Source organism: Dermacentor silvarum, unplaced genomic scaffold, assembly GCF_013339745.2.
Source record: "Dermacentor silvarum isolate Dsil-2018 unplaced genomic scaffold, BIME_Dsil_1.4 Seq705, whole genome shotgun sequence".
In the NCBI taxonomy this organism is placed as follows: Eukaryota; Metazoa; Arthropoda; class Arachnida; order Ixodida; family Ixodidae; genus Dermacentor; species Dermacentor silvarum.
The window spans coordinates 17,430-41,580 of NW_023606655.1; the positions used below are offsets into that span (position 1 = coordinate 17,430).

At 48.1% G+C, this 24,151-nt stretch overlaps 1 pseudogene; it reads left to right on the top strand.

Annotated features, from left to right (window-relative positions):
* Nucleotides 1–24,151, top strand: part of LOC119435442 (G-protein coupled receptor-associated protein LMBRD2-like) — a 60,834-nt pseudogene that overhangs the window by 11,819 nt on the left and 24,864 nt on the right.

Here is a 24,151-nt window from a genome sequence, read left to right on the forward strand (position 1 = left end):
GGACTAAAATGATATCCCGGAGTAGGAAATCGGCGACGTCAGTCGCGCATCTCGTGGGAAGTGCCCGAGTGATGGCGTAGCGCGTCGCGTAATCAGTAGCCACAGCAATCCACCTGTTGCCGTAGCTGGACTCGGGGGAAAGGGCCAAGGAGATCCAAACCCACGCGGAAGAATGGCTCAGTTGGAATGGCGATCGGCTGTGAGTACCCGGCAGGAAGCATTGCTGGCTTTTTTCGATGTTGGCAGGGCTTGCAAGCAGCTACGTATCGCCGTACGGAGCGTGCGAGGCCGGGCCAGTAGAAGCGGCGGCGCACACGGTCGTAAGTGCGAGCAACCCCTAGTTGTCTGGCAGTAGGTGCATCGTGAAGCTCCTGAAGCACGGTTAAGCGGAGGTGTTGAGGAACGACAAATAGAAAGGGAGGACCCTCAGGGTGAAAATTGCGGCGGTACAATATCCCGTCATTGAGGACGAACCACCGTAACGATGGATCAGGGGGAGCAGATTCCATTCGGTCAATGAGGGTCCTCAAGGTAGAGTCATGGTGTTGCTCGTGGGCCATGTCCAAAAGCTGCGAAATGGAAAGAACACTTGCGGAAGCATCCGTGACAGCATTGGCGGCCGTGTGCGGAAGCATCCGTGACAGCATTGGCGGCCGTGTGGACAGGGTAACGGGACAAGCAGTCAGCGTCATTGTGTAGGCGACCAGACCTATACACCACAGAATAAGAATACTCCTGTAGCCGCAAAGCCCATCGTCCGAGCCTCCCTGTGGGATCTTTTAAGGACGAAAGCCAACAGAGGGCTGGTGGCCTGTTACAATAGAAAAGGGCCTGCCGTATAAATAGGGACGGAATTTCGCTATGCCCACACAAGTGCCAAACATTCGTGCTCGGTAATAGAGTAATTCCGCTCCGCAGGTGACAAAAGACTGCTAGCGTACGCGATAACACGTTCACGGCGGTAATAGAGCAATTCCGCTCCGCAGGTGACAAAAGACGTCTTGCGTACGTGATAACACGTTCACGGCCGTGCTGAACTTGTGCCAAGACGGCACCGATGCCGTGGCCACTGGCATCAGTGCGCACCTCTGTAGGGGCTGACGTGTCGAAGTGTCCTAGAATCGGCGGGGTGGTGAGTATGGTGGTAAGGCGAGAAAAGGCGGCGGCCTCAGAGTCTCCCCATGAAAACGGCACATTTTCTTCAGAAGATCTGTCAGAGGGCGTGCTATGTGGCAAAACCTTTAAAAAAGTGGCGGAAGTAAGAGCAAAGGCCCACGAAACTTAGGACATCTTTTGCGGACTGTGGGACAGGAAACTCTTTCACGGCGCGAATTTTCTCCGGGTCCGGTCGGATGTCAGACGCATTGACGACATGTCCAAGGACTGTAATTTCACGGTGGCCGAAGTTACATTTCTTCGAGTTGAGGTGTAGACCGGCCTTGCGAAAAACAGCAAGTACAGCTGAAAGGTGCTCAAGGTGTGTGCTGAATGTGGGCGAGAACACAATAACATCATCTAGGTAGCAGAGACAAGTCAACCACTTAATTCTTGGAGTAATGAGTCTATCATACGCTCAAAGGTAGCCGGAGCGTTGCATAGCCCAAAAGGCATAACCTTGAATTGATAAAGACCATCAGGCGTTATAAAGGCGGTCTTTTCACGATCGAGATCATCCACAGCGATTTGCCAATATCCGGACCGTAGGTCGATGGAAGAAAATACTGCCCCGTATAGGCAATCAAGGGTGTCATTTATACAAGGTAGTGGGTAGACGTCCTTCGTGATGCGGGTGAGGTGCCGGTAGTCGACGGAGACTCTCCATGTGCCGTCCTTCTTTTTTACCAGCACAACAGGTGATGCTCAGGGACTTGATGACAGCTCAATGATGTCTTTCGCGAGCATCTTGTCTACTTCCATTTTGATGACTTGGCGCTCCGAAGCTGAAACTCGGTAGGGTCGCCGATGGATGGGAGGATTATTGCCTGTATGTATACAGTGTTGACAAGTGACGTCTGGCCTAAGTGATGGTTTTCAGGTCGAATATGTCCTTGTACGAAACAATAAACTGCAGAGCTGTCAGCCTCCACAGGTGGAGATTCGGGGCGCATTTGTTTTAATGTCGTGGTCAGTACAATTGGCAGACCGAAAGGTTCACAGGATGCTCGACGGCAAAGTCTCAGCGTAGTGCATTTCTAAAGCAGTGATCGGCGAGGGTGATATCTTTAGGCAGAATTTGCTTTGTGAGCCCGAATTCACACAGGGAGATAGAGAGTGTCTGCGACTCTCAGTATGATGCGGGACAGGAACGTTTGCTGATAACGATGGCAGGATAGGAGCGGAGATGTAATCACCATCGGGAACTGGCGTAGATGGTGCCATTCTTCGAGATGTCAAGGCCTGTGGTGGAACGGGAACAAAATCAGGCGGTCTTAGGCGAATTTCGTGAGGTGTCGGAGGATCGTCCAGCGAGGCAAGTCAACGACGCACAGTAATTGAGAAACAATCGATGACGCTGAATGGGCAGAGAAGTCGAGACTAGTATGAGGTCATGGGGGCATTGGTCAAGCACAGTGAAAAGGACGACAGTTGGTGGCCGGAAATGCCTCACACGTTCAGTACACAGTCCGATCACGGCTACCGTGCTGCCGTCGGCGATTCGTACGAACTGAGAACGCAGGCGTAACAACTTTCCATTAAATGGCGGCTGGTCATAATCGTATCTATGAGTGCTGTGACGGGTGTACCCAACGTGGATGTCAAGAAGGTTATGTCTCAACAGCGTTAAAGGAGGTTTTGCGGTGATTCCGCATTGCAGCACTACCCCGAGTGCCGCAGTGCCTAGTTTTCTGGCTGGGATGGTCCTGGGTAGTCGCGAGGCGAGCGGTGAAGCTGGGCGCACGTGGCTGGCGACGTTTGAGGCGAATGAGCGAGTATAGTGCGAGGAGAGTAGCGGCGTCGGAAGCGTCGTAGAAGCGACGGGGTGAAGAACTGCGGGCGCGACTTAAATTCCAGAATGCGTTTCGAGGCGGGGACGGCCAACGGCTACGGCAGTGACGGGAAACGTGACCGATTCGCTCGCAGCAGAAAGATCGGCCTGTCATCATGTGTATGCTCCCGATGGATCCGCGCCCGTAGGATAGCGGGCACTGTAGGGTGACTGTGATAGACGAGGCATAGGAGCAGGGCCGGTGTCAGGACGACTCAAGGAGCAGGCGCTGGGGAGACCCATATTAGCCGATTTCCTGTTGACCACGGACTGGATCAGCGATATCGTCTCAGCAGTATTGGTCAAAACGTCTGTTGAGGCGAGACAGGAAATGCTGTTCGAGTTCGCCGCGCACAACGCGGGTCACATTTTCATTAGTGTGGCAAGCTAGATTGGCCGGTTGGGTCGTGCAAAAGAGGTCGCTGCAGTATTGGGAAGCCGTGTAAACTGATTATGTATACGGCGGCTCTCTTCGCCTGCTCGAAACGCGGCTTGTCCTTCATGATGGCGTCGACATTCGATAAGTTATCTAAAGACAGAAGTTGAATGCTCATCCGCGATGCCCTTGATGATGTGCCCAACCTTGTCCGCCTCTGGCATTGACGTGTAGACAGAGGCGCGGACGTCCTGATGTAAAGACATACGATTCGGTGGCAGTTTGGGCACGCGTGGCAGTTGTTGTCTGGCGCTAGCTGTCGGCCGGTTGGATTGCCAAAACGTCGGACAGCTTCTCTTTAACCCTTTGTTGGATAGCGGGACATATACGTCCCACTTTTCATTGCACGTTCTCGGGTGCTGTCGCTCCTTAAGAGAGCTCGCGCTACCACATACAAGCCCTAACTCTATCTATTGAGTATACCACAACATTCTGTATGTACTTCATAGCGTTTACGCTCATGGAAGCACGCAACAAGACAAGTAGCAGTTTTTGTTTTTTCAGTCCGCTTTTCCGTTTTTCTGTGTTTTTGTGACTACTTTCAAGAAAAAAAAATCTTGTGTTTCTTGCACTACAGTAACCACTTACAAACAAACTATCATCTATAATTTGGGATGTTTAGCGTGCATAGATAAACGGAACGGTTTTACGAAAACCAGTGTGATTCACCTGTTCCAGGTTAGGCTTAGCTATAGCGTGTGATCTGTTCGGTCCGTACTGATTGCTTCTTTCTTTTGGTAAAGTAAAGAAGCGTCTCACTGCTCAAGGAGCACTTTATTATTCTGGAGCTTGCCAGAGAACTCTAGCAACAGTGATGATGAGCATCGTTCGGAGAACCTTCCGGATGGTGCTCCGGAAGCATCGATTCTCCGGAAACACTCACCACCCAAACGTGACAGGCACGCGATGGCGGTGCGCTGGTGGTCAACTAGCCAAAAAATAAGTCCGCACGAAGTACATGTGAAATGTGTGCAGCGTTCCACTGTGTGCAACTTGCTTCGCACCATTTCACAAAAAAATGTGAACTGCCTCAAGTGGACAGCGGGACATATGAGTCCCCCTTGATCAAAGTGACCTAACTGGACAGTGGGACATATCGGTCCCACTTTTTTTTTTTCGGAATAAGACACTTCTCGGCATTCGGATTGGTTTTTATGGAATCAAGAAGTGATAAATAGCTCGCTCAACATCTCTTACACAAGGTAACAATTGTTTCCTCGTTGTGTCCACCAAAGGGTTAAACAACTCCTAGCTGGTGAGCTCTTCCTCGTGTGTAATACCACGTTCGCGGTGTACCGTCGAGGTAGAACACGACATTGGCCAGCGTTATGGTCGGATCCCACCTGCTCACCTTGCTGACGCGCTCATACAACCATTCTTCTACGTCAACACCATTGAGGCCGTTGAACTTGCCGGGGTCTTGCGGCTGAGGTAAAGCAACGTACTGGGTCTGCGTAGTCGGCGATGCAGCTGCAGATGCGGTGCCTGCCGCTGGATGCATGTTCCCAGGCTGGGCGAGACGTCCGTTGCGGAGCTCCGTGGCGAAGACCCAGCACCTCTCACCAAAAATGTCGTGGGTGTAAACTATTTACAAGGTGTATTTGCAGGAGATAGATAAACAGCAGCTGAGAATACAGCTGTTTCCACGAACAGCACTTCGTCCTCTTCTCCGTCGTCGACATAGTCTGCTTTCCTACCGTAACAATCTCTTCGGCAACATCCACCTTCAAGTATATGCCAATTGAATGCAAAAGAAGCCACCGTGCTTAGAAATGTGTGAAACGAAAAGTAGTACTGTTTGTTTATTTGTTTCCGATGTGAAGCACACTGATAACATTGCTGGGGTGCTAAGTGCAACCCATGTTTTTGGTAGGTGCATCTGTATGTAAATGGTCAATTCTTTGTGCTAGTCTGCCTCAGAAACATGGGAACATGGGTGCGATGTTTTGTGCAACTGATTTCAATGGCTTTGTACACTGCAGTCACATGTCTTACCAGGCCCCATCATGTCAAGAAGACAACTCCATCACAGAAATGCCTCTTGTGCGATTATAACATCATTACGCGTAAAAAAAAACATTAAAGGGACACTATCAGTCTAAGTTGATTTATTGTTTTGCTTTAAAGTATTCTTAGAAAACTTTGCTGTCGTTAATTACACTGTAATCGGTCAATTATTAGAAAAGAAAATGAAGGTCAGAGTTAAATTTTTAAAATTTCGTGCGTAGCCCCGACGGTCAGCATTTTAGTGTGACGTCATGACTTCTAAAGTTATTTTTCGTACTTGGGCCACTTTGGCTCAGTAAAAGTTGGCGAAACTTTGCTATATTCAGTCTTGGGCTTCTTTAGAACACAATGCAGTCTATATTTACTGCTAAAGAAATAACTGAGACCTAGAAGACGCTGTCAAAATCCATGATGTCACTGTGAGCTGGTGCGGGAACTTCAAGGTGGTGTTGCCACTTGCCTTCGGTGTTTTTCGTTTCTTTCTGGCTTACTAAGCAGCTTCTCGTGGTAAGAGTGGTGTTTTCGGTATTGTGGAAGGGTAACCTACTGGTACAGAAGAAATCATTTTTCCCTTTAAGCAGCTCGCACTTACGATCTTGCGTCGTTAAAAAACGGTTAGCATGACTTAGTACGTCAACAGCATATTTAAACAGATGATAAATGATCTTTGTTTTGGCGATAGCTACAAGCAATTAGTGCGCCATTGTCAAATGTGTAAACAACTACAGTTATCATTCTGTCACCGACCATGGGTCTGGACAGCACCCGTGAGATTTTCACTTTTGGTTGCAATCACTGCCTTTCCTTATTGCACACCACGACAGCGCTTCTTCTCGAAAGGGGCCAGCATCCAGTGAATGTGCATGAAGCTTACTAAACTTTATCGCTGTGTGCGTAAGGGCCACTGGATTTACGAAAAGCAGAAAAATGTCCGATTTGCCTCTGTGTACATCATGGTGCCTGTGTCATCTGGGAATCTTCCCAAATAAGCAGTCTCACGGGCTGGTTCGTGTTTTCGAGGCTGCTGGGGCACTGAGCGACACAACAGTACTGTGCGCCAAGCTTGTGGGAACACTTGCCATCGTGTAAATACAAGCTCCGGTAGCACACGCTCCAATGCAAAGGGATGTGCAGTTGCTCCAACAGGAAAGGAGGCGACCGTTGACGCTCGAATGTGCTAGGCGAGAAATCGGAGCTGGCGTGGGGGCCAGGAGGTTGCCTCGTTTATGGAACCACAATGAGCCCTGCCCTGCGCTCACTGATAGCTTAGAAAATTGAAAAGCATAAAGTGAGTACTTCATATTACAGTAACCCTGCTGATACGTTTTTCACTGGACCGTAAAAAACAAAAAAAACAAAAAAAAAAACGCAAGAGCCAAGAATAGGAGAAATTGAGAAATGAGAGTAGTGTGGGAACTTCACAACATTATTTTAATTCTTACGTGTAAAAAAAAAAGTCGTAGTTTCACCTGAAAGCCAAAGCATCGATTGCTATAGCAAATTAGTAGACAGCTATACAATGTAAGGATAGTAGTTTTATCGTCTGTATAAACTTGTAAACATTCGCTTATTAACTTATACAAGCATGGTGCCCACAGGCAAAGATAACACATGACACTCGATGAGTGCGGACACGCTCTGTCAAACGTTGGCGTGAGGAAGCGCCGCTGCAGCAGCGAGCGAAGTGACCTTCGTGCTGTTGTCTCACTTCAATGCAAACTGAGTGCCGAACTTAAAGCACGCACAAAGCTACGAGCCGCTGACACACCTACACTGCCTAGACTCTGCCCCCAACACAGATCGCTTTCAAGATGCGGCTGCGTGCATAGTACGCAGTTGATGCTAGAGTACAACGCCGCTCGCTATTCCTCCGTCCCCCTTCGCTCCCTCACCGGTGCCTCGAGCGCAACGGAAGAACGCGCGCTCCCCGCTTTTCTTTCTTGCGTGCGCGATATTTAGACGCGGTCGTCGGCTCCCCTTGCACGCTTTTGCTCGCACATACAGCATACGGCGTGCGGTGACGGCGTTATCGCCCTTGGACTTCGGAACATCTATGCACCAAAACTAATTTTAGGGCCACAATGCGTCATGGACACCATCTTTAGACAGCAAATACGGATCTCAAAGGCCATACTTTTGCTGGCAGAAACCGAAAGTACGTCAAAGTTGTCACACCCTGCACTTTGGGCGGCCAGTGCTATCGTCAAGCCACCAAGCCAAGGGACATGAAAAGTCAAAATGGTCGCTCAAGCTGGTGCGGGGTGGCAGTTTGCAACGTATGATGTGGGAACGGTCCCACAGTTGGGATGCAACAGCGGGGTTACCAATGCATTGGGTTCTATGGGAGCTGTGCCGGGACCGGCCGAAACGAGGTAACAGCCAGGAAATTGCAGCACCCGGGAACGTAACAGCGGGGTTCTACTGTATTTCATACCGTGGACCGATAATTCAGACTTGACGGGGACCACCTAAGAATTTGAATAATTGTGAGTGCGAAATACCAAATTCGCCAGAGTGACCTTATTCCACAAGCAGCCAAAAATGGTGTGTCGTCTTCTTGGATCATTACTTCCGGGGATACCTTCAATTTCGCTAGACATATCAGTGCCTACGAGCGACGGCACTCTTAACACAGGTCCAAGCACTTGTTGCAGTACACTGTAGCCTGTCAATGAAATTGGTGATGTCATGCAGGGGTGGGACTCCTGCGCCAATTGCGCCATTTTGATACAAACGCACATTCCTGCGCCAAACTGCGCCAAACACAGAAAATTGCCTGAAATTGCGGCACGCTGCTCCAGAATGGCTTCGGCATGTGTACTCCGACAGTGGCTGCGAATAGCGAGCGGATTCGTTCTCTGAAAACGAGTGCAGCCGTTCACATTCCGCACACCGTGCGACGGCGCCACCCACACAGTACCTCACATTTTTGCGCTTCTGGCAAGTGGCCGGCGTGCGCGGCACTTCCGGCTGTTGTCGCTGCTGTCGGAACGGCCAGGGCGGCTGTCTTAAGAGTGTGCTAGAATACGGTTGAGTGGGCCGGCGCTCCCTAGCTGAGGGCACTGCGAGCGAAATAGATAATTAGGGAGGCGCGTGCTGGAGCGGGTTTAGCGGGCGGGTGTCTCTGTCCCCAGGGCGGTATTACGTAAAACTTTTCCAATCTGTATTTATGCACACATGGGCGAGGCCTGAGTAAATTTAACCTATCAGGAAGGGTTAATGGTAGATTTGGTATAAAATGTCGCAGTTCTTCCGAAGGGCAAACGATCGATTGCGATAGCAAATTAGTAGACATGTATACGAAGTAAGGATAGTAGTTTTGTCGGCTGTGTAAACTTCTAAATTTCGATTTCAACTAAATAAAAATCATGGTGTCACGCGCGCACAAGCAAACATGAAAAAATCTCACTCGATGACGAAACTCGCTGGAGGGAGGAAGCACGGCAGCAGCAACGAGCGAATTGAACTCTGTGCTGCCTCTCGCTTTAAGGGGGGAGGAGGGGATGAAAAATAACTTTTTTGTTTCTTGGCAGAAAGGGCTGAAATTTGGCACACACGCTGTACATTGCAATAGAGGGACAAATCCAAAATTTCATTAAGATATCTTCATGAGTTTTTGTTGTATAAGAATTTACAGAAGTTTACAAGTTCCTTGCTCGTGGAAAGCCTGGCACAGTAACGAAACATGGTACGGAACTGGGAATACTTTGTATGTTTGCCCAAATGTCTAATATATCAAGACAGTGTTAGATTTTTTTTTTAGTGCCCTTATAATTTTTTACTCAACATGACATGCATGTAACTTGTGTTTGACTGCACAGAGCCATGCGTAATTGTGAAGTAATTAAATAATGGAAAAATAAATGAACATTTCAAGACTGTCTTGATGTGCAGCACAGTTCATGGATCACAGCAAAACAAACTGGATCAAAATCGGTCCAGCCATTGTTGTGCTATGCTTTCCACGAGCGAGGTGACCGACCAAAAAAACACTATTGAGAAAACGAGCTGCAAAGTTTTGCAAGCAGTGCAGGTTTATTAGAACGCATCAGGGCGGTAATTTTTGGCATCAGTGCTGTCAAGCATCTGCTTGCACCTTTGCCTCTTCGTTTGGTGGGCTTTGAAAATTTAATAGCCTGGCTAGTACATCAAATTGAACTTCCGTTCAGTTGCGGACATCGCGCGAAGGGAGTCGCGCACGCTGCATGCTCGCGATTCTGCCGTCACCGCTGACGCGAAACGCGGCTCGAGGCGCGTCTGAATGGTGCGCCGTTCGGGCGACTATTTGTCCGGTGAATTTTCGTTTATTACACTGTAGCTCGTCGACGGTTGGGGCTCGCTCAGAGGCGGCGTGTTCAGTCGCACGATGCATCAAACTAAGTACACTGTCTTCGCCGGCGATGGTGACCTTCGACCCGCGTCGATACGATCTCGGCTGGTTCGCGCGGCCGTACGCCGAGGCGCGGGAGCTTCCGTTGGCGCGTCTTCCGTCGACTGCGTTATCGGTACCGATGGCACAGGGCGATTGTCGGTTTCGCTGCTCGAGTCACACGGTGCAAGATAGCGCGGCACGTATCCACGGTGCAAGGTAGCGCGGCACGTTCAGTCGGGTGCTTCTCCGCTAATCGCCGTATTTTTCTCGCCGTAGGAGGCATGCGCTTCCGTATTCCGAAGGCGTGCTTCGTCCAAACTTTCTTCTAACAAGCGACGATCCTTAACTAAACTGGGCGCTCTCAGAAATCCGAATTCTGCGTGTCAAGTGAAGACGCCGGCATGGTTTGCGGAAGCGAACTGCGGTAGCCATCTTGCCCGCTGCCGCAGCAGTAACCAATGGAAGACGTCATTCAGCACGGCAGCCAATCGCAGGCCCGCTTTCATCGGAGGGCCCGTGTGACTACCTCTAGCGGACCCGCGATTCTTTTGTGTTTGTGCGTTTGTTACAAGATGGCGAAGACCCGAATGAGAAGCGGAACGGCGAAACTTTGAGCTTTCGAACGATACCAAGATGGCGGCGCTCGGTGGCGGGAAATACGAGATATGGCTCCGTGAACTGCGGTGATTTTGCGCGATTTAAAGCTGTTTTTTCGCCCTGCGCACTGACAAATAAATTTTTTTCGGGCACTTTTAGTGCGTTTCCAGCCAAATCATTTTGATACAGCGTAGATTAGGCGTTGCAGATACCGAAATGCGGGGTTTCCAAAAACCGATTTTTCTCGTGATTTTCGCGATCTGATCCCGCATCCCCCCTTAACGCGAACTAAGCGGTGAAAACAGTGCACACAAAGCTATCAGCACTTGCGATCGCAGATCGCTTTCAGGATAGGGCCCGCGCCATACGCAGCAGCCACTGGAGTAAAACGCCCTCTTCCCGGTGCTATGTGCGCAACGAAAGATGGCGCTCCTCCCCGTTCTCCTCCCTGCGCGCGAGATTGAGCTGCTCACCTCGCACGCTTTCACTCGCACATACGACGATGTTATCGCACGTGCGACGATGTTATCGACCCTGGACTTTATATGGAACATCACGGCGGCGACGACGGCAGAAGTGCGCCTGGAGTGTCCATATGATTGTTATCACAATAACTACAGATTGAAATAGGTTTATGGTCTACCGGCCCAGGGTTGATTGCAGCTTTCTGGGTCTGCGGTGATATATGGTGACCCAGAAATTATGTTACTGCGTCGACTGGACCGCATAATTTGAGAACATTTTACGCTATCTCTGAGCATCAGCACGGGATATATAGTTCGATCTTAGTGTCACCAATGTTTCCGGCTTTCAGGAAAGCGCTGCCATATTCCATTATTCCACCAAAATCAAATTGGCCTGCTCCAAACTGCTTCAGAACGACATTCTGTCTGCTCAAATTGTTGCCAAATGAAATTTACTCTGCTCCAAGCTGCGCCAATACGCAATTTTACTTGCTCCAAAAATGGTGCCGCAACAACTTTTGGCAGTCCCCCTGGTCATGTGAAATATTGGGAAAGTGACCGTCCTAGAATATGGCCCAGGTTTGTCAACGCGTTGCAGCGCTTGCCTTGGCCTAGACTGCTTGTGGCTGGGATTTGTAGTGATGCCTTTTCTTATGCCAATCCTTTTCACGTTTTTCATGCTTCACCTGTAGTCAGAGCGACACCCTGCCTGCGTTATGGACCGCCACCTAACGGTCCGGTGGTGGAGTTTTATGTTCCACTCTCAGTCAAGATTTTTAGATATCTGCAATGTGGCCTAAAAAACTTCGAGATAAAGGGCAATGAATGCACTGTGGGAATGCACGTGCAATAATGCAATAAATGCATGTGTGCACGTATGTGAAGTGGTTCAGCGGCGCGGAAAATTTTTACTTAGCCGAGCGAGATATGCGAATTCGAGTTACGCGGTGTTACTGTACATCGTTCTTCATCATCACTGCAATGTGACAACTGGTAAAGGTGCTTCTGCGTTCGTGTACCAGACGCCCCGCAAAGCTGTGATCCAAGCCTGAACCACGAAGACAACACCAGTGTCGCCATAGAGCTAGCCTCAGAATACAATACCTGCCCTGCTAGTTCGGACTTCTACCCATTGATGACCAGGAAGACCAAGATCAAGTCGGGAGCCATGATGACAGACCCAGCATCGTCAGCAGCCATCGTACTTCGACAGCCCAGGGAGCCACCGACTTTCCATGGATCGCTTGAAGACCTGAAACCTGGCTGGAGAGTCCGAGCGGCCACGAAGGTTCCATGGATGGTGACGTGCCAGGTCCCGAGAGGCCCATGATATTTGAGCCGTCTACATGCTAACATCTTTGCATGCTGTAGCGTTTCATCTCCGAGCTTTACATGGTCGAGCGTCCTCATAACACTCGAGTCCCGCTGTTTTTCCCTTTCGTTTCCCTCTTTCACTCAACGAGGGAATACACTTTAGTTCTTTTAGCCAATGACAATGTTCAAACAGTTCGTAAACTCCCACCCATGATGTGGCATCGTTTCCGCCGGGCTCCGCCTCCAATCTTGCCTGGTCGTCCCGAACACAGGCAGCGGTTGACACCTTGGGAGCCACATTCGGGAATCTAGATGCTGGCCCCTTGCAAGAGTCGCCTCTCTCCATAGTGGTCATTCGCAGAAGCCACCATTTCCAGCCAAGAGTCGCCTCTTCGTAGCGGTCAGTTCGCGGAAGCCACCATTTCCACCAAAGTGTCTCCTCTCCGTAGCGGTCAGTTCGCGGAAGCCACCATTTCCATGGAGGGTGGTGGCTGATGTCTCGGAAGGGGGCTCCAGGTTGGCGCGTCACAGTCGGCGCCGGGCCTCATCGTAGTTCGGGGCGGGCGCTGGTGCTTCACGGAAACACACCAAGGGCGACGTTGCCGTTTCAGCTACGCACGAGGCTGAGGACCCATTGCTTCTGGGGCTAATTGCTCATCCATCAGTCCCAGGTGACTGACGGTGACACTTCCTGGCCGCTAGAAATGACAAGCGTGAAGTGCACTTGATATGTTCATGCTTGTCGATGAGGCCTTCTTGTCCCGAAGGACCACCAGACACAACAAGACATACAAGAGGACGGCGACGTTCAACAAGTGGAGCTCAAGGACAAGTTGCACCATGTCTATTTCTCTTTGGATGACGATGCTCAGACCTGGTTCGAAAACAGAAAGACCACCTTAGCAACGTGGACCGATTTCGTGAGAACTTCTTGAAGACCTCACAAGTGTCGTATGCAAGGAAAAGTCGAAGTTTTGGAAACCCTAGTACAGCTGCGAAACGAAAACGTTGTGATCTCATGAAGGGCCTTCACAAGTGTCGTATGCAAGGAAAGAGTCGAAGTTTTGGAAACCCTAGTACAGCTACGAAACGAAACGTTGCGATCTTCACGAAGGAATGACTCGCCTGTTGCATCGCGCCGACCCTGACATGTCTGAAGAAAAGAAAGATTGGTTCCTGATGCGGGGTGTGCAAAGACAGCGCTTCGCTCGATTGAGACGCAACCAACCCAAGACCGTTATCGAGTTTGTTTAGAGGCCACAACAATTGAGAGACATTTGAAATCTGCACCAGAAATACAACCGCCATGCACTGACAACATACTATGCCGGAGCTCAAGTGCATCCCACCGATTACTGTCTTGAGACAATCAAAGTGGTCGTACAGGAAGAGCTGCAGAATTGTATCCCGGTCACAGCCCCAGGCGCCCGATTGTGACATAGTCAAGAAGAACTTCAGCTGGCACTGGAATACAAGAAGTTCCTGCATTGCTGCAACTTCAGCTCAAAGCGTGTCCTACGCTGCCGTCAACTTCCCGTTCCTACTCTGCGCCCGCGCCAAAGGTCAGTAACGCCGCAATTTCATTGGCAGCCGCCGCCGCCACCAGCATGACGGCCTGTGAGCCCGTGCATTCCTCCAAGGAAGACACGGGCTACGCCAGTCCGTGTCTTTTATTCTGTCGTCTGCGTCTTATTTTTGCCGCCAAAACCATTTCTAGTCATGTACCAAGTAGCCCGACAGCAGTCGTTACTAAGTTTTCGAGTGCCTCCAACTCTCGCATGCTCTACTACCACTGCGAAGAAGCAGGCCACGTCTACTGCCGGTGCCCTACCGTGAAATGGGACTCTGAGGGTTTGCCGTTATCGTGCCGCTTCCATAGCTTCGCGTCTACATCACCAAATGTTATCCTGCACAATGCTCAGGGACATAATCTTGGCAGGGACTCCTCAGCCAACACGAGCAGTCATCGGCTTAAGATCCTAGTCCGTTACTGCCGTATAGGGCCATCGGTTACTGTGCGTTGAATGTGTCGGTTACCGTGCGTTAAATTCCGTCCCCTACTCCAGCCTCATCATTTCTGTCAGCACCGAAACATCCACAGACGTAGAAGCATCATCGGGCAACTAACATCTACTGCTCGACTGTGAATTTGCTTCACAAGAGGAATCGCTTGACTATATGAAGGAAAGCGAGGTGCTGCTTACAAACTTCAGCAAGGAGTACAACCACCCAAACAAGGACATGACAATCGCATACATCGTGAAATTTTGGAAACCAGCAGCACATTTGTCCTCTCAGATACTGCTTCATCTGCCATGACGGCCATAGTTTACCAGCCAGCCTTCGACATCAATCTAAGCCTCCCCATGAGTAAGCAGCAACAGCTCAAAAGTCTTCTCCGGCGGTACAAGGACTGCTTTTCAACATCATCGAGGATTCGACAAACAGCAATTGCAAAGCCTCGCATAATAACCGAAGAAGGTGCTCTGTCAAAGCCCGTACCGAGTTGCAGCACGCTAACGGGAGGTGATCAGTCAACAAGTTGATGAAATGCTGCACGACAAAATCATCCAGCTGTTCAACAGACTGTGGGCGTAGATTTAGTGAAAAACAAGGATGGCACCTTGTGTTTTTGCGTCTTATTATTGTCGCCTGAACAAAATCACGAAGAAGGGCACATACCCCTGCCATGGATAGACGACGCGTTGGACCGGCTCTGTAATGCTACAATTTTTCGTCGATGGACCCAAGACGGGGGCAGATCGAAGTTGACGAGAGGGAAAGAGTTAAAAAGCATGAACTGGACATGGATTAAAAAAGGCACATGCACACTGTGACCTTCTGTGTGTGTGCCTTTTTTTGTACGTGCCCAGTTGGCACTTTTTAACATTCTTATGGATTACCAAGGTGCTTCTCTGGTGTTCTTGTCATGTGTTTAACCACATGACAAACCTCTGCACCTCTGCACTTTGTTACAGGGATGAACTGAGAATAGTTGGACGACCGTGTCATGGCCCCTTAACCTAATCTCATTAAAAAAAATTTTCATGTGCTTTAAAATCCACAAAAGCTTATTACGTAGATCTTCTATTACCATGTCATTTAATGAGCATGTAGTGCTCATATCTGACAATGACATATTTCTAGCTCGTATTTTAAACACTAATACAGTTAAACCTGGATATAACGAAAATGACTAATTCCCGAAAAACTTCATTATAAAGACGATTTCGTTATATGCAGGTTCGGCACGAAAATTCGAAAAAGAAACGCTTACCGTATTTACTCGATTCTAACGCGCCCTCGATTGTAACGCGCACCGTTTTCCTTTTTCGTCGAAGCACTCATCCTTGGAATGTCACACCAGGTACCGGATGCATGGACGCGTGTCGTTTCGCACAAGCGCGAGGCATCAGAAACGAAGAGCGTGAGTCATGATGGCGTTGTAGCGTTGTATAGTGTTACAGTAGAACCCCGCTGTTAGGTTTCCGGGTGCTGCGTTTTCCCGGCTGTTACGTCGTTCTCGGCCGGTCTCGGCACAGCTCCCATAAAACCCAATGCATTGGTAACCTCGCTGTTGCGCCGCAACTGTGGGACTGTTCCCGCATCATACGTTGCGAACTGCCACCCCGCGCCGGCCCGAGCGGCCATTTTGACTTTTCATGTCGCTTGGCTTGGTGGCCTGACGATGGCATTGGCCACCCAAAGTGCCGGGGGCGACAACTATGACGTATTTCGGTTTCCGCCAGCAAAAGTATGGCCCTTGAGATTTGCTATATAATGATGGTGTCTATGACTCGTTGTGGCCCTAAAATTGGTTTTGGCTCATAGATGTTCCGTATAAAGTCCAAGGGCGATAACGCAGTCGCCGCACGCCGTATGCTGTATGCGCGAGTGAAAACGTGCGAGGGGAGCCGACGACCGCGTCTAAATCTCGTGTGCGCAAGAAAGAAAAGCAGGGACGTAGTGCTAGTGCGTCTTCTTCCATTGTGCTCGAGGTACCGGCGAGGGAGCGAGGGGAGAGGGTGGGCGGCGTTGTACTGTACTCTGGCATCAACTGCGTACTGCGCGGTTGCGCGGGCCGTATTTGAAAGCGATTTGCGTTGGGGCAGAGTCTAGGCAGTGTATTGACCCTTTTCGCGGAGCAGTCTGCTCTAGACAAAAGAGATGGCGCTTTTGGCGGCGCGCCATAAGTTGCCTCAGAGAATGCGCATGAATACGAAACCATTACTGCTATTGTGCGATCAGCTGTCGTAAATGCAACTGGATGTTTGCTAAAGCACTGCGCCCAATTCATGTGCAAAATGCGTAATAAAGGGAAGATGTGCCGTAGATAGCTGCAAAAATAGTGATTCGCATATTAAGAAATGGAATCAACGTGTGTCGCGCTACTACATCAGGACTGCCTGTGTTGCCGCCCTTCGCAATGCACGGCTTTCCTCAAGGATAAAAAAGATAATTAATCCGTCAGCGCTGTATAGCTAACCTCTAAAGAAAGGACTTCAACTCCGGAACGTCGGCGCTTAAGAGTGAGTACTGCTCGATATAGAAGGAAGTAGCGCCACTTCCTGGCATAGTAAGTTTCTCGCACGTTATATACACACATCCACCCCTACTCGCACGCAAACTCATGTCCACCGTATCGTGCCGAAGCACGAGTGACGGTGACTACACCGACAAGACACGAATGTTGGAAGCTTAACGTTTCATGACGGTCCACAGAGTAAGCGAAGGACTAGCAATAATATGTCTTTGCTACAAGCTACCAAAAAGTACAGAATGTTTACATTCCAAGCTTTGTGCGCAACAAGAACAAATCCATCGCAGCAGAGCACACCCGCGAGCGATTAGGTTGAAAATAAGCAATCAGATAGTGGCCGCACCATGGAAACGAGGAACGTTTTTACTGAGTTAGAAACATGACAAGCCGCTGCTTCAAAATGTTTGCCAAATAAAGAACGAAGACCACACTGATCCTGATTTAATGTATAAGTGGAAAGTTTGGACAGCTTGGAATATATTTGTAGCCCCGCTTTTAGTACATGCACTGTATACGCTGATCGCGCCGTTTAGACAGGGCGAATGAGCTCTGAAAGCATTTACATGTCTTCTGAAGCTGTGGTGAAAGCTTTGTGTCGTCCACACAGTCACCGTCTATGATATGCATAGAAACGGAGGTTTGATGCGCTGCACTGGCGTCACGCACTTAGTTGTGAACAGGGAGGCAGCTGAGGCAGCTGAGGCAAATAATGGATACGTCACCACGTGATCAAACATGGCAGCGCCCACGCGAGCGCCGCGAAAAGGGTGAATATAGGTGCGTCGGTGGCTCGTAGCTTTGTGCATGCTGTGTGTTCCCGGCACTCAGTTTGCGTTGAAGAGATAGACAACAGCACGAAGGTCACCTCCTTCGCTTCTGCCATGGCGCTTCCACACGCCGCCAGCGTTTGACAGTGTGTGTCCGCGCTCATCGAGTGTGCTGTGTCACAGCGTCTGCCAGCGCGTCGGCAACATCAACTGAAAAAGGAGAGTGCCGGCTTGGCAGGCTAGGCCAGCTGCAGGAAGCGGCAGGATCAGGTTTGAATGAAGGGAGGGGGAAAGGTCACGCCCGCGGCGGCAAGATCGCCGGGTCGAGCGATGCAGGCCTGCCTCGCACACGCTCGCATGCATGCACACGTGAGCTCGCTTCGCATTCCGTCGAGGTGGAGAAGGTGCTTGCGGTTGTTGTTCGCGCAAAAATGACAAAATTTGGGGAGAAATCTCTAGGTCATTGGCGGGAAAAATTCGTTATTTCGAGGGGGTCTCTCGCTGCCACTTTTTACATAGAGGTCTCAAATACATGTGCTTCTATGGAGTAACGGCGGGGAATAGAAAAACTTCGTTATATCCAGGAATTCGTTATATGGAGGTTCGTTATAAGCCGGTTTAACTGTAGTATCGTAGTTGTGCCTGTACCGCAGAGGTACAGGCAGTAAGATCTAGTAGTAAGTGATGCCAGTGCTAACCTTTATTTCACTGCACATCGCAAAGAGGAGAAATGCAGACTAAAGCTCATGACATAAAAAAAAGTCAGTGTAAGCATTGCAGCTGTCTAAAAAGGACTATCTGTGGCAGCGGTTGTATAACTACTACGGTCTGTGCCAAATTTTGAACATTTCAGACTTTTTTTGGGTGTATCTTCCAGAGCAGCTGAGGAATGCCAGTTGTGCAAGGTTTGCCACCCTCCAAGCGCTGTTCCAACTAGCCGTGGTCAGGTTTATTTGCATGTTGCTTTCAGTGGAATGCAACACAGAAGCTGGTTGTTTGCTTTCTCCCAATTCAAGATCTGTCAAAGGGCAGATTTGCCATGGCTGCCCTTTCAAGACGTGCTTCAGCTGTTGTCAGATATTTGTCTTTTTAGGTGAATAGGGGGCACAATAGGCGCTTGCAATGTTCTTTCTTACTAGAGTCACTTTGGGAGTGCTCTGGCAACACACAAAGTTTTCTTGGGAGTAATGGAGTAGGGTTATCCTGGGAATAGCAGAATTAAAGTAGTGTGATACCCACATAACTTGCTTTTCTTATTGTGTTATATGAAAACCCTCTAAGCCTTAGTATTGGCAAGCAGCTGAGTGCCCTAAGTAATTTCCTCTTGCGCTGCAAACTATTTTGGTACCCAAGATGTGTCCCTGACTGATGCTCTACAACCTAGCCTTATTGCTAACACCATCAGCAAACTTTGCTCTCTGTTGTTACAGTCATGGTAATGTCAATGATAGCACAGCATTTCGATACAACCTTAATGTCAACTTGTATTGTCATGTTGTAGTGACGGTAAAGAACACAGTAGCAATAACTGGGAACTGATCTCTTTATTCGGCGAACCTGTGCCCAGAAAGACACTTGAAGCACAACGATAGCGGCAATCACACTTGGCGATCTGATTGGCGAGTCAAGCGTGTCTGCTTTTACGCATGACTCGTCGAAGGTTCTAGCGTAATTGCTGGTGCCCGTACGCCTTCCAGAAAGTACTACACAATTCGGATGGCGCATATGATCAGATTACACAATGTTCAGTGACAACAGAGAAAACTATCGATAACATTTGAGAAACTTCTGATACATGCGGGCGTGTCCTGTGCCGAGCGCTAACGTTTAACATTTGTTATCCGGTGAAAAGAGGTCACCGGAGAAAGATCAAGCGTATGTGTCAATATGTTATGCTTTCTGACTGTTGTACTTACTCATTGTGATGCTTTGTTATGCATGTGGCAGAGGTGCTGCAACATTGAAAACATGTGTTAGTACTACTTCTTATCAGCAGCTTTGAAGAGGGATTCACAACAACTACCGCTCAGCCACAGCCCATGTACCAAGAGTGTAAGGAACTGTTTTGTTTCCTGCCTTTTTTATGAAACGCTCCTCCAAATAGCTTTTCCAAATTCTAAGTACTAAAAATACGCAAATTCTCAAAATTCCAAATACTCTGTCACCCAGTACTGCTGCTTTAAAATGAATCTCTCATGCCACCTAAGACTAATTATGCATTTGCAAGTATACTAGGTATCAATATTAGACAAGTATATTTTATGATTACAATTGAGTGACAAATTCTCCACTTTCCTTTTTTGCGGTTTTAAACTGCTAAGAATACCAGCTTTATATGGCAACTGCTGCACCACACAAGAACCCAATTCATCATTGTCTCGTACCAGCTATTGTAGTCTCCGGGTTCTCTCGAGCCGCCTTTGTGCGCAAGCCTTAGGCTTGACGGCCAACTCCCTTGTGCTTGCCTTGTACTGCCGGGTTTCGGCGGTACCAGGACAGGCAGAAATACGAAACACACGATAGAATAACAAGCAACAACCTTTATTGCTCCAGCGGATTCGCGTGGAAGCAGGCTAGGTTTGACTGCGACGTTTGTCAGGCTCGATAGTGGTCGAACGATAGCAGGGCGCGACAAAGGACGGGAACGAGATGGTTACCTGAGCTCTGTCCTTCATTGTGGCTCGCAGTCTTCTCCCGTTACTGGCGTTTGCCGGCCGCACCGATCTCGACTACCCACCTTGTTTTTGGCTCAGTCCAATGAGCGCGGGGCTCCGCGTACTTGTCACCGTTGCGTTTGCAGCCGGTTTCCAAGAGGGTCACACCACCGTTCGAAAAGCCGTTTGGCTCTCCACACGGGAAGGGGAAAAGGCGTCTGCTCTCCTCACTTCCGTGGCGCGCGTAAGGACGCGGGAAAATATGAACCTTCATAATTCCCACACTACTGAAACCAAAGACGAGAATTATTTAGAATGGACACAGCGCAAGGAGTGGTTCTTGCATAAGGGAGATGGGACGGTGTCTCGTAGAAGCATTCCACACAGGACTGCCTTGCGCTGCGGCTAAGTTTGGCCCCAGTCAAGATCAGCTGTGTCTTCTGCTTTATCACCCCTACCCTCTGTATATACAATTGCAAAACAGTTTGCAAGCAGCTCCCATTCTGCATGGTTCAGCAGAATAGTGCTCGAATAGTAGATGCAAGTGATCTGTTTTTTCAGCAGCCTGTGTGCGGCCCTGGAGCTTTGTCCCAGAAGGGGTCCTGCAGAGCCTCTGGCGTGTTGTCTACTGGACGTCCCAGGCCTTGACCTGGTGAGTGGGTTTGCTGTGGCAGAGCCCACGCACAAAAGTGCTGTTGCAAGTTGCAGCCTCCACTTGCTTCATTGTGTTGTGTTTTTGTGTGCTGCCTGGCAATACTGTCTGAACTTCCAGGATTAAATGACTAACAGAGTTTGGACGTTGCCATTAGCGCTCAAGGCATCGTTTCTGAGCCATTCAAGGTCGCAGCAATCCTGAATATGGCACTATGTGAAGGTGTCACCAGGGTTTGTTGCCTGTTGGGGCTCACGAATCATTAATGAAGCAAGTAGGCCGACCTGGTAGGTTAACATTTTTCAGTATACGTGTAGCGCTTAGTGATTACACGTTCGCAAATTGTTCCAGAGGAAGTGAAAAATATTCATGCCGCCTTAATGACAGGGCTTTAATGGGGTCTGGGCTTTACCCATGAGTTGCCATCTAATAATGAAATCCAATTTTTAGACTTCAAGTCAAGATTCACCGTTTACCACCTTTCTTGGCAGTACAATCCTAGAACGTGCAAACCCAATATTGAGTTACTCGTCGGCGCACTCAAAATTAATAAAGAAGAGACATAGCTACATTGTGTTTAGGTTCGGCTTTCAGAAAGTCTTGTCACCATGTTGCGAGTTTCAGTTTTTCGCTACAGTGCGACGGCTAGAGAAGGCTGGTTTTCTTAAATCCGCTGTCATCTTCATTTGGGAAGGGCTTGTGGAGAAAATGAAAAAGGTGATCCCCTTCAGCAGCAGAAAAAGTTTGCCATTTTCTACGCACACCGGATGGGGCATGGACTGAAAAAATAGCTAATAAATATCAGGTACAAGTTGCCCTTTCTGTGAGAAATCAGTTAAGTAGAATGTGTAGTCTGGTCGACAACTTTGTGACCGATCAAGCACACATGGCAGTTTGTCCTGTAGGGGCGGTATGCGCAATACCGCTATCATGCTGCAAAGTTGCTTAAAGGTTGGTCTTAGAGAGCTGCTGTCACGAATTCTACAATCTGTTTGGCCGCACATTGCCTGTTTCACCAAAGTGCTGTTCAGTAATAGAAATCAAACAAGCCGAGAGATAGTCAGGCATATCACATGCACATAGATTCCACCTCGTGTGTTAGCAAAACGTCACTGCAGGAAAAAGAAACAGCATTTTTGAATGGCTTGATTTCTTGGCACCCTTGCATATCTGGTATGCACCTCTATAATGATTTGTAAGCATGTCATATGCGCATATACGTAAAAATCATTAATGACATCGGACATTTCCTCCCACAGAACAGACAGGTTCTCGAATTCAAGTCCCATTCAGAACTCAAGAACCTGAAGCATTTGCTGTGTTTTGCGTGGAACAGTACAACTCAGGATACAAGGCCATGGTGTCTGTTCTGTTCTTTGTTTTGGCTGTGCTATTGCTGCCTGAGCTGATGAGCGCTTTTTCTTCAGGGTTGCTCTCGTGTCAACAGAACACTGTTACAGCCAAACTCCCACACCTGGGCCAAATTGCGCCAGACAAGATTTCCTACTCCATCCTAATAAAAAACCATGATTTTGCGCCCAAGTGCCCCAATATTGCACCTTCATATTGAGCCGGGAGTCCCATTAAGACTTTTTGCTGATGACTGTGTCGTATACACTACAATACAAACGCACACGATCAAGCAAAATAAATTCTTCTAGGTCTAGTATCGCCAATTGATGCCAGGAATGGGGCATGGACATAAACTTAAGCAAACTTGTTTTTAATAATATTATGATATTACCAGCGTAATCACTGAACCGTTCAAATAAAATTATTCGCTGATGATTGTGTGCTGTTTCGTGAAGTAACCAGCCGAGGTGATCAGATAACCCTGAACAATAACCTTCAAAATCTTCTTTGTTGGTGCAGTCGCTGGAATATGGAACTAAATGCTAACAAGTCAGTGTACATGAAATAACTAAAAAATTAATAGCCTATCTTTTCCTTATGCCCTAAGATCTGTACCGCTAACCGAGGTGAGGGAATATAATCTTGGCGTCACAATAACAAATAGCCTAAACTGGAATATCACATTACACGTATGTGACTCAGCCTTTCGTAAATTTGTCTGCTACGTCATAAATTAAAGCTAGCTCCCGTTGAAACTAAACTTTTAGCCTACACATCACTAATAAGACCAAAACTTGAGTATGCATGCATAGTATGGGACCCTTACACCAAAACTAACATTGATGCACTAGAAAGAATTCGCGTAAAGCAATCAGATTTATTTTCTCAAAGTACCGCATGACTGATTCCCCGACAGCACTAATTAAAGAATGTGGTATCCAAACACTGGAAATGAGAAGAAAAATCCAGCGGTTAAAATTTCTTTTTTCTTCTAAAATAACCTCCTTTCCCTCACCTCAGAGCCTTATGTAACGCCAATGGTTGCACGCCGAACACGGCATCGCCACGCTGACTCTTTAACTCCCTATAATGCCAGAACAACGTCTTTAAGTATTCTTTTTCCCACGCACTATTACGGATTGGAACAATTTACCTCAGTCGCTACTAACCAGTATTGATTCCCTTGACAATCTCAATTATTGACATGTTGCTCTCTTGTGAATTGATTGCTGAAGTTGATCCTTGCGTTATTGTTCTTTTACTTCGCTTAAATTGTTGATTCATTATAAACATGTTCTTTATTTTTTTGGAAATTTCTACATTACACGAGCAAGTGTTCTTTTCTGTGCTTTGTACTCGCAGCTGATGGATTGGATTGGTATTCTGCGCACTCTTAATTTACGTCTGGTATTGGTATTATCTCTTTTTATCATTGTATGCCGCTCCTGCTTGGGCCACGCCAAGGCCTGCAGTATTGTATAAATAAATAAATAATAAATAAAAAAATAAATGAATGAATGAATGAATGAATGAATGAATGAAATGATGAATGAATGAAGAATGAATAAATAAATAAATAAATAGATAAATAGATAGATAGATAAATAAATAAATAAATAAATAAATAAATAAATAATAAATAAGACGATGCCTGTATCTCAATAATGCGTAAAAAGAGCCATTACAATTCCCTTACATCATCATGGGATCAGCTGTTGCCCACAGAGAATTGTATAAATACATGGGGTAGCAATAACAGCGATGTTGAAATGGGACACACACATCAAATAATATACGTGCCAGAGGGCGTCCAGAAGCAGTTAGGCTTTCTTTGTCGAAGGTTAGCAACAGCACCACCGAATGTTACCAAGCTACAAATGTCTTGTGCGTCCCATCCTCAAATATAGCCACCCAGTATGTACATGACGCATTTCTGACTAAACATTTAGAGGCACTCCAAAACAAGGCTCTTCGCTTCGTTTATTCCAAGTACTCCCGGAGCGACAGCG